Source organism: Arachis hypogaea, chromosome 17 (genome assembly GCF_003086295.3).
Source record: "Arachis hypogaea cultivar Tifrunner chromosome 17, arahy.Tifrunner.gnm2.J5K5, whole genome shotgun sequence".
Classification (NCBI taxonomy): Eukaryota; Viridiplantae; Streptophyta; class Magnoliopsida; order Fabales; family Fabaceae; genus Arachis; species Arachis hypogaea.
In genome coordinates, this window is record NC_092052.1 from 78,146,818 (window position 1) to 78,158,045 (window position 11,228).

Consider the following 11,228-nt stretch of genomic DNA (forward strand, 5'->3'; position numbering starts at 1 on the left):
CTTGGAACACTCACCTAGAGAGGGATTGAAGCAAACTCGGACAAATTCCAAGCTATACTAAACATGAAAAGCCCGACCTTTGTCAAGGAGGTATAAAAACTGAATGGAAGACTAGCAGCCCTGTCTAGATTCCTAGCTGGATCGGCCTTAACATCTCTCCCTTTCTATGCAGCTCTAAGGAAAGGAAAGAGGTTCAAATGGACCCCAAAATGTGAACAAGCCTTCCAGGACTTCAAAACATTCCTAAGGCAACCACCTATCCTGACCCGACCTCGACAAGGAGAGGAACTGATACTATACCTCGTCGTTGGAAGGTGGGTGATAGCATCAGTGCTAGTCAGAGAAGACAACAACGGACAACAACCCATCTACTTCATTAGTAAGGCTTTACAAGGGGCTGAACTAAACTACCAAAAGATAGAAAGGTTCGCCTACGCCATCATACTTACTTCCCGACGGCTTCGACCATACTTTCAAGCCCACACCATCAAAATACGGACCAACCAACGCATGAAAGGCATTCTATAGAAAACCAACCTGGTTGGAAGAATCCTACAATGGGCAGTTGAGCTGTTCGAATTTGACCTCAAGTACGAAGCACGGACTTCCATTAAGTCGCAGTACCTGGCCGACTTCATCACAGAGTACACCGACACCCCAGGAACCCTCATTGAGTGGAACCTCTACATTGACAGCTCATCAAACAATGTCGGAAGTAGAGCCGGCGTTATCCTGGAGGGTGACCAAGGAACCTAACTCGAACTCTCCTTAAGGTTTTAGTTCCCCGCCTTAAATAACCAAGCCGAGTATGAAGCCCTACTGTCCGGTTTGAAGCTGGCTAGAGAAGTCGGAGCCCAAAAGCCTACCATCTTCAACAATCACAAGTAGTCACCTCACAAATAGAAGGAAGCTACCAGGAAAAAGGTCCCACCATGAAAAAATACCTAGACAAAACCAGAGAATAGCTCGGAAAATTCATGGGATATGAGATCCGATATATACCTCGGGAACAAAATGCCCGAGCTGACACACTTTCAAAACTAGCCAGCACCAAACCTGGGGGCAACAATAGAAGCCTCATCCAAGAAACCCTACAAAACCCATCAACCTCAGAGGAAGAGAAGGTCCTGAACATATCAGACCAGGACCAAGGGTGGATGACCCCCATAATCAACTACCTCAAGTCTGAAACACTCCCCACAGATGAAAAGTAGGCAAAGAGGCTCATGCGAGAGGCACAATATTACACCATAGTGCACGACGTCCTATACAAGAGAGGGATCTCAACACCCCTCCTAAAATGTGTCCCGACTTCCTCCACGAAGGAGGTCCTGGAAGAAGTCCACAGCGGCATGTGTGGCAATCACCTCGAAGCACGAGCTCTATCCAAAAAGGTACTACGAGCCAGCTTTTTCTGGCTGACCTTACAGAAGTAAGTGACCGAATTCGTCAAAATATGCCCTCCATGCCAGAAGCACGCCAACTTCTATATCGCCCCACACGAAGAGCTCATCTGCGTCACTTCACCCTGGCCGTTCGCAAAGTGGGGACTCGACCTCCTCGGACCATTCTCCCTGGGATCAGGGCAAGTCAAGCTCCTCATTATAGGAATAGACTACTTCACAAAGTGGATTGAGGCAGAGCCATTGGCCGCCTCCACCACTCAAAGAAGTCGGAAGATCCTGTATAGAAGCATTGTCACAAGGTTTGGAGTTCCCCATTCCATCACCACTGACGATGGGACACAGTTCACTGACATGCGCTTCAAAAACCTGGTCGTCGACCTAAAAATTAAAGCACCAGTTCACCTCAGTAGAACACCCACAAGCCAACGGATAGGCAGAAGCCACAAACAAATTCATATTGGCTGGATTAAAGCGTCGATTACAAGACGTGAAAGGAGCCTGGGCTGAAGAGCTCCCTTAGGTCCTATGGGCATACCGGACAACCCCACATTCCACCACAGGCGAATCGCCCTTCCGACTTGCCTGTAGGATGGAAGCAATGATCCCTATAGAAATAGACGAAAGATCCCCTAGGGTGATCTTCTACAACAGGGACACCAACTCCCAGGTACAAAAAGAAGAACTCGACCTGCTTCCAGAAGTCCAAGAAAGAGCTCGGATCAGAGAGGTACAACCGAAAGGTAATCCAATGAAGCTTCGTGACCAACGACCTCATCCTAATTCGAAATGACATTGAAGCAGGTCGGTCGGGAGAAGGAAAACTAGAGTCCAACTAGAAAGGAACATAACGAGTTACAGACATACTTGGAAAAAAGGTTACTATAAGGTGGCCAGCCTCCAAGGGCGAGAGCTCCCGAGGTCTTGGCACGCCTGTAACCTAAGAAGGTACTACAACTAGAAAACTAGTAGCCTAGGGTTTACAGAAATCAGTAATTAATGCAGAAATCTTCTTCTGGGCCTACTTGGTGTGTGCTTGGCCTGAGCATTGAAGCTTCCATGTGTAGAGACTTTTCATGGAGTTAAACGCCAGCTTTTGTGCCAGTTTGGGCGTTTAACTCCAGCTTTTATGCCAGTTTTGGAGTTAAACGCAAGAATTCTTGAGCTGACTTGGAACGCCGGTTTGGGCCATCAAATCTCGAGCAAAGTATAAACTATTATATATTTCTGGAAAGCCCAGGATGTCTAATTTTCAACGCAATTGAGAGCACGCCAATTGGGTTTCTGTAGCTCCAGAAAATCCACTTTGAGTGCAGGGAGGTCAGAATCCAACAGCATCTGCGGTCCTTTTTCAGCCTCTAAATCAGATTTTGGCTCAGGTCCCTCAATTTCAGCCAGAAAATACCTAAAATCACAGAAAAACACACACACCCATAGTAAAGTCCAGAAATATGATTTTTAAATAAAAACTAATAAAAATATAATAAAAATTAATTAAAATATACTAAAAATATACTAAAAATAATGCCAAAAAGCGTATAAATTAACCGCTTATCACAAACACACAACTTAAATTGTTGCTTGTCTCCAAGCAACTAAAAATCAAATAGGATAAAAAGAAGAGAATATACAATGAATTCCAAAAACATCTATGAAGATCAGTATTAATTAGATGAACGGGGCTTTTAGCTTTTTGCTTCTGAACAATTTTGGCGTCTCACTTTATTCCTTGAAGTTCAGAATGATTAGCATCTATAGGAACTCAGAATCCCGATAGTGTTATTGATTCTCCTAGTTAAGTATGTTGATTCTTGAACACAGCTACTTTATGAGTCTTGGCCGTGGCCCTAAGCACTTTATTTTCCAGTATTACCACCGGATACATAAATGCCACAGACACATAACTGGGTGAACCTTTTTAGATTGTGACTCAGCTTTGCTAGAGTCCCCAATTAGATTGTGACTCAGCTTTACTAGAGTCCAGCTTTGTTCTTAAGCATACTCTTCTTTTTGCTTTGGACCTCGACTTTAACCGCTCAGTCTCAAGTTTTCACTTGACACCTTCATGCCACAAGCACATGGTTAGGGACAGCTTGGTTTAGCCGCTTAGGCCAGGATTTTATTCCTGTGGGCCTTCCTATCCACTGATGCTCAAAGCATTGGATCCTTTTTATCACCCTTGCCTTTTGGTTTAAAGGGGTATTGGCTTTTTCTGCTTGCTTTTCTTTTTCTTTCTTTCTTTCTTTTTTTTTTCTGCAAGCTTTTCACTGCTTTTTCTTGCTTCAAGAATCAATTTTATGATTTTTCAGATCATCAGATAACATTTCTCTTTTTCCATCATTCTTTCAAGAGCCAACAATTTTAACATTCTTTAAACAACAAATTCAAAAAATATGCACTGTTCAAGCATTCATTCAGAAAAACAATAGTATTGCCACCACATCAAAATAATTAAACTGTTTTAAAATTCGAAATTCATGCACTTCTTTTTCTTTTTCAATTAAAAACATTTTTCATTGAAGAAAGGTGATGGATTCATTTTCATAGCTTTAAGGCATAGACACTTAGACACTAATGATCATGACATAAACATGAATAAACATAAAGCATAAAAATTCGAAAAACAGAAAATAAAGAACAAGGAAATTAAAGAACGGGTCCACCTTAGTGATGGCGGCTTGTTCTTCCTCTTGAAGATCTTATGGAGTGCTTGAGCTCCTCAATGTCTCTTCCTTGCCTTTGTTGCTCCTCTCTCATGGTTCTTTGGTCTTCTCTAATTTCATGGAGGAGGATGGAATGCTCTTGGTGCTCCACCCTTAGTTGTCCCATGTTGGAACTTAATTCTCCTAGGGAGGTGTTGATTTGCTCCCAATAGTTTTGTGGAGGAAAATGCATCCCTTGAGGTATCTCAGGGATTTCATGATGAGGAATTTCCTCATGCTCTTGTGCATGAGTGGGATCTCTTGTTTGCTCCATCCTTTTCTTAGTAATGGGCTTGTCCACATCAATGAGGATGTCTTCCTCTATGTCAATTCCAACTGAATTACAGAGGTGACAAATGAGATGAGGAAAGGCTAACCTTGCCACAGTGGAGGACTTGTCCGCCACTTTGTAGAGTTCTTGTGATATAACTTCATGAACTTCTACTTCCTCTCTAATCATGATGCTATGAATCATGATAGCCCGGTCTATAGTAACTTCAGACCAGTTGCTAGTGGGAATGATTGAGCGTTGGATGAACTCCAACCATCCCCTAGCCACGGGCTTGAGGTCATGCCTTCTTAGTTGAACCGGCTTCCCTCTTGAATCTCTCTTCTATTGAGCGCCCTCTTCACAGATGTCCATGAGGACTTGGTCCAACCTTTGATCAAAGTTGACCCTTCTAGTGTATGGGTGTGCATCTCCTTGCATCATGGGCAAGTTGAATGCCAACCTTACATTTTCCGGACTAAAGTCTAAGTATTTCCCTCGGACCATTGTAAGCCAATTCTTGGGGTCCGGGTTCACACTTTGATCATGGTTCTTGGTGATCCATGCATTGGCATAGAACTCTTGAACCATTAAGATTCTCACTTGTTGAATGGGGTTGGTGAGAACTTCCCAACCTCTTCTTCGGATCTCATGTCAGATCTCCGGATATTCGCCCTTTTTGAGCTTAAAAGGGACCTCGGGGATCCCCTTCTTCTTGGTCACAACTTCATAGAAGTGGTCTTGATGCACCCTTGAGAGGAATCTCTCCATCTCCCATGACTCGGAGGTGGAAGCTTTTGCCTTCCCTTTCCTCTTTCTAGAGGTTTCTCCGGCCTTTGGTGCCATAAATGGTTATGGAAAAACAAAAAGCTTTAGCTTTTACCACACCAAACTTAGAAGGTTGCTCGTTCTCGAGCAAAAGAAGAAAGAAGAGAGTAGAAGAAGAAGAAATAGAGGAGATGGAGGGGGGCTTTGTGTTTCGGCCAAAGGGGAAAAGTAGTGTTTAGGTTGTGTGAAAATGAAGGAGTGAAGATGGGTTTATATAGGAGTGGAGAGGGGGGTGTGGTTCGGCCATTATGGATGGGTTTGGGTGGGAAAGTGGTTTGAATTTGAATGGTGAGGTAGGTGGGGTTTTATGAAGGATGGATGTGAGTGGTGAAGAGAATTGTGGGATTGGATAGGTGAGGGGTTTTTGGGGAAGAGGTATTGAGATGATTGGTGAATGGATGAAGAAGAGAGAGAGAGGTGGGGTAGGTAGGGATCCTGTGGGGTCCACAGATCCTGAGGTGTCAAGGATTTCTCATCCCTGCACCATGTGGCGTGCAAAAATGCCTCTTGCTGCCAATCCTGGCGTTAAACGCCAGGCTGCTGCCCATTTCTGGCATTTAACGCCAGCTTCTTACCCATTCCTGGTGTTAAACGCCAGTCTGGTGCCCATTTCTGGCGTTAAACACCCAGAATGGTGCCAGACTGGGCGTTTAACACCCATTCTGCTACCCTTACTGGCGTTTAAACGCCAGTAAGTTTCTCCTCCAGGGTGTTCTATTTTTCATTCTGTTTTTCCTTCTATTTTTACTTTTTCAATTGTTTTTGTAACTTCACATGATCATCAACCTACAGAAAACATAAAATAACAAAAGAAAATAGAAATTTAACATAGATAAGTAAAAATTGGGTTGCCTCCCAACAAGCGCTTCTTTAATGTCAATAGCTTGACAGTGGCTCTCATGGAGCCTCACAGATGTTCAGAGCAATGTTGGAACCTCCCAACACCAAACTTAGAGTTTGAATGTGGGGGTTCAACACCAAACTTAAAGTTTGGTTGTGGCCTCCCAACACCAAACTTAGAAGTTGACTGTGGGGGCTCTGTTTGACTCTGTATTGAGAGAAGCTCTTTATGCTTCCTCTTCATGGTGATAGAGGAATATCCTTGAGCTTTAAACACAAGGGAGTCTTCATTCACTTGAATGATCAATTTTCCTCTGTCAACATCAATCACAGCTTTTGCTGTGGCTAGGAAGGGTCTGCCAAGGATGATGGATTCATCCATACACTTCCCAGTCTCTAGGATTATGAAATCAGCAGGGATGTAATGGTCTTCAACCTTTACCAAGACATCCTCTACAAGTCCATAAGCTTGTTTCTTTGAATTGTCTGCCATCTCCAGTGAGATTCTTGCAGCTTGTACCTCAATGATCCCTAGCTTCTCCATTACAGAGAGAGGCATAAGGTTTATACTTGACCCCAGGTCACACAGAGCCTTCTCAAAGGTCATGGTGCCTATGGTACAAGGGATTGAGAACTTTCCAGGATCTTGTCTCTTCAGAGGTAATCTCTGCCTAGTCAAGTCATCCAGTTCTTTGATGAGCAATGGAGGTTCATCCTCCCAAGTCTCATTACCAAACAACTTGGCATTTAGCTTCATGATTGCTCCAAGGTACTTAGCAACTTACTCTTCAGTAACATCTTCATCCTCTTCAGAGGAGGAATACTCATCAGAGCTCATGAATGGCAAAAATAAATTCACTGGAATCTCTATGGTCTCAGTGTGAGCCTCAGATTCCCATGGTTCCTCTTTAGGGAACTCCATGGAGGTTAGTGGACGTCCATTGAGGTCTTCCTCAGTGGAGATTACTGCCTCTTCCTCGTCTCCAGGTTCGGCCTTGTGGGTTGTGGTTATGGCCTTGCACTCTCTTTTTGGATTCTCTTCTGTGTTGCATGGGAGAGTACTAGGAGGGAGTTCAGTAATTTTCTTACTCAGTTGACCCACTTGTGCCTCCAAATTTCTAATGGAGGACCTTGTTTCAGTCATGAAACTTTGAGTGGTTTTGATTAGATCAGAGACAATGGTTGCTAAGTCAGAGTGGCTTTGCTTAGAATTCTCTATCTGTTGCTGAGAAGATGATGGAAAAGGCTTGCCATTGCTAAACCTGTTTCTTCCACCATTATTATTATTGAAACCTTGTTGAGGTCTCTGTTGATCCTTCCATGAGAGATTTGGATGATTTCTCCATGAAGGATTATAGGTGTTTCTATAGGGTTCTCCCATGTAATTCACCTCTTCCATTGCTGGGTTCTCAGGATCATAAGCTTCTTCTTCAGAGGAATCTTCCTTAGTACTGCCTGTTGCTGCTTGCATTCCAGATAGACTCTGAGAAATCATATTGACTTGTTGAGTCAATATTTTGTTCTGAGCTAGTATGGCATTCAGAGTGTCAATTTCAAGAACTCCTTTCTTCGGATTTGTCCCATTATTCACAGGATTCCTTTCAGAGGTGTACATGAATTGGTTATTTGCAACCATTTCAATGAGTTCCTGAGCTTCTGCAGGCGTCTTCTTCAAATGAAGAGATCCTCCAATAGAGCTATCCAATGACATCTTGGATAGTTCAGACAGACCATCATAGAAAATACCTATGATGCTCTATTCAGAAAGCATGTCAGAAGGACATCTTCTGATCAATTGCTTGTATCTTTCCTATGCTTCATAGAGGAATTCTCCTTCCTTCTGTCTGAAGGTTTGGACTTCCACTCTTAGCTTGCTCAATTTTTGAGGTGGAAAGAACTTTGCCAAGAAGGCATTGACTAGCTTTTCCCAAGAGTTCAGGCTTTCTTTAGGTTGTGAATCCAACCATGTCCTAGCTCTTTCTCTTACAGCAAAAGGAAAGAGCATAAGTCTGTAGACTTCAGGGTCAACCCCATTGGTCTTGACAGTATCACAGATTTGCAAGAATTCAGCTAAGTACTGATGAGGATCTTCCAATGGAAGTCCATGAAACTTGTAATTCTTTTGCATTAGAGAAACTAATTGAGGCTTAAGCTCAAAGTTGTTTGCTCCAATGGCAGGGATTGAGATGCTTCTCCCATAGAAGTCGGGAGTAGGTGCAGTAAAGTCACCAAGCACCTTCCTTGTATTGTTGGCATTGTTGTTTTCGGCTGCCATGGTTTCTTCTTCCTTGAAGAGCTCTGTTAGGCCCTCTAAAGAGAATTATGCTTTGGCTTCTCTTAGCTTTCTCTTTAAGGTCCTTTCAGGTTCAAGATCAGCTTGAACAAGTATGCCTTTATCTTTGCTTCTGCTCATATGAAAGAGAAGAGAACAAGAAAGTAGGGAATCCTCTATGTCACAGTATAGAAATTCCTTGAGGTGTCAGAGGAAAAGAAGAAAAGAAAGAGGAGGTAGATGGAAGAGAATTCGAACATATAAAGAAGGAAGGAGTTCGAATTGTACCTTGAGGAGAAGTGTTAGTCCTTTGAATAGAAGGATGTGAGAAGAGGGGAAGAATTTTTGAAAATAAATTAAAAATATTTTGAAATAATTAAAAGAAATTTTGAAAATTTGATTGATGATTTTCGAAAACTAAAATTGGGAAAGAAATTAAGTGATTTTGAAAAAAGATTGAAACTAGAAATTAAAAAGATATGATTGAAAATTAATTTAAAAAAAAAGATGTGATTGAAAAAATATGATTGAAAAGATATGATTGAAAATCAAACTAAAAAGAGAAAGTTTTAAAATTAAAGTTGATTACTTGAATAACAAGAAATTAGAAGATATGATTCTAGAATTAAAACTTTTGATCCTTTCTTAATAGGCAAGTAACAACTTGAAAATTTTGAAGTAAATCTTTAATTATAGCAAGGATTTTCGAAAATAATAATAAAATAAAAAATGGAAAGAAATTGATTTTGAAGAGATATGATTGAAAAGATATGATTTGAAAAAAATTTGATTTTGAAAAATTATGAAGATTTGAAAAAAATTTGAATTAAAAACAAAATCTTCCCTCTTGTGTCCTTCTGGCATTAAACGCCCAGAATGGCATCCATTCTGGTGTTTAACACCCAAAATGCTACCTTTTTGGGCGTTAAACGCCCAACCAGGGCGTTTAAACGCCAGTTTTCCTTCTTCACTGGGCGTTTTGAACGCCCATCTTTTTCTGTTTGATTCCTCTGCTGAATGTTCTGAATCTTCAATTCTCTGTATTATTGACTTGAAAAGACACAATTTTGAAAATATTTTTGAATTTTTAATGATGAGAAATAACAAAAAATGCAACTAAGATCAAATGAACAATGCATGCAAGACACCAAACTTAAAAAATTTTCATATAGGAGACACTAACAAATTGAGAATGCATATGAAAAACAACTAAAACACACAAAACAAGAGAATTTAAAGATCAGAGCAATGAAATCATCAAGAACAACTTGAAGATGAAGAACAATATGTATAAATTCGAAAAATGCAAGAAGAAGAAAGTCATGCAATTGACACCAAACTTAAAAATTGATACTAGACTCAAACAAGAAAGATAAAATATTTTTTATTTTTATGGTTTTATAATTTTTTTTTTGTGATTTTTCGAAAATTGAGTGGAGAAGAAAATAAAGGGATTCAAAATTTTTAATAAGAATTCCAGGAATCATTGCAATGCTAGTCTAAGACTCCGGTCCAGGAATTAGACATGGCTTACTAGCCAGCCAAGCTTTCAAAGAAAGCTCCGGTCCAAAACACTAGACATGGCCAATGGCCAGCCAAGCTTTAGCAGATCATTGCTAACAACAGCAAAATTAATGGAAATCAACAAGCTTTTGTGATGATAAGTTGAAACCTCGGTCCAATAAGATTAGACATGGCTTCACAGCCAGCCAGACTTCAACAGATCATCATGAAACTCTAGAATTCATTCTTAAAAACTCTGAAGAACAAAATAGAAATTTTTTTTTGTATTTTTAAAAAAAAATTTCGAAAATAAAAAGTAAAATTACCTAATCTAAGCAACAAGATGAACCGTCAGTTGTCCAAACTCGAACAATCCCCGGCAACGGCGCCAAAAACTTGGTGCACGAAATTGTGATCATCAACAATGGCGCCAAAGACTTGGAGCTCTCAAACGTGAATCACACTTTGTCACAATTCCGCACAACTAACCAGCAAGTGCACTGGGTCGTCCAAGTAATACCTTACGTGAGTAAGGGTCGATCCCACGGAGACTGTCGGCTTGAAGCAAGCTATGGTCACCTTGTAAATCTCAGTCAGGCTAATTCAGATGATGATGGAGGATTGATAATTAAAAGATAAACATAAAATAGAATAAAGATAGAGATACTTATGTAATTCATTGGTAGGAATTTCAGATAAGCGTACGAAGATGCTTTGTTCCTCTTGAACCTCTGCTTTCCTATTGCCCTCTTCCAATCATTCATACTCTTTTCCATGGCAAGCTTTATGTTAGGCATCACCGTTGTCAATGGCTACTTCCCATCCTCTCAGTGAAAACGTTCCAAATGCGCTGTCATCGCACGGCTAATCATCTGTCGGTTCTCGATCATGTCGGAATAGGATCCATTGATCCTTTTGCGTCTGTCACACGCCCCACAATCGTGAGTTTGAAGCTCGTCACAGTCATCCCTTCCCAGATCTTACTCAGAATACCACAGACAAGGTTTAGACGTTCCGGATCTCAGGAATGGCCACCAATAATTCTAGCTTAAACCACGAAGGTTCCAATCTTAGATTAGAAACCCAAGAGATATGCATTCAAGCCATTGCTAGTAGAACAGATGTGGTTGTCAGGCACATGTTCATAGGTGAGAATGATGATGAGTGTCACGGATCATCACATTCATCAAGTTGAAGAATGAATGAATATCTTGGAGAAGAAATAGACTTGAGTTGAATAGAAAAACAATAGTACTTTATATTAGGTCATGAAGAACAGCAGAGCTCCACACCTTAATCTATGGTGTGTAGAAACTCCACCGTTGAAAATACATAAGAACAAGGTCTAGGCATGGCCGTGAGGCCAGCCTCCCAAACATGAAAAGGTCTAGTATGAGTCAAAGATTTCCAAA

General features: G+C 41.0%; 1 non-coding gene across 1 annotated transcript; it reads left to right on the plus strand.

Moving 5' to 3' along the window:
- Positions 1-7,806: 7,806 nt before the first annotated feature.
- Positions 7,807-7,914, plus strand: LOC112768121 (small nucleolar RNA R71). The gene has a single exon (XR_003185559.1). It is a non-coding gene; the product is annotated as a small nucleolar RNA R71 (small nucleolar RNA).
- The last annotated feature ends 3,314 nt before the right edge of the window (positions 7,915-11,228 follow it).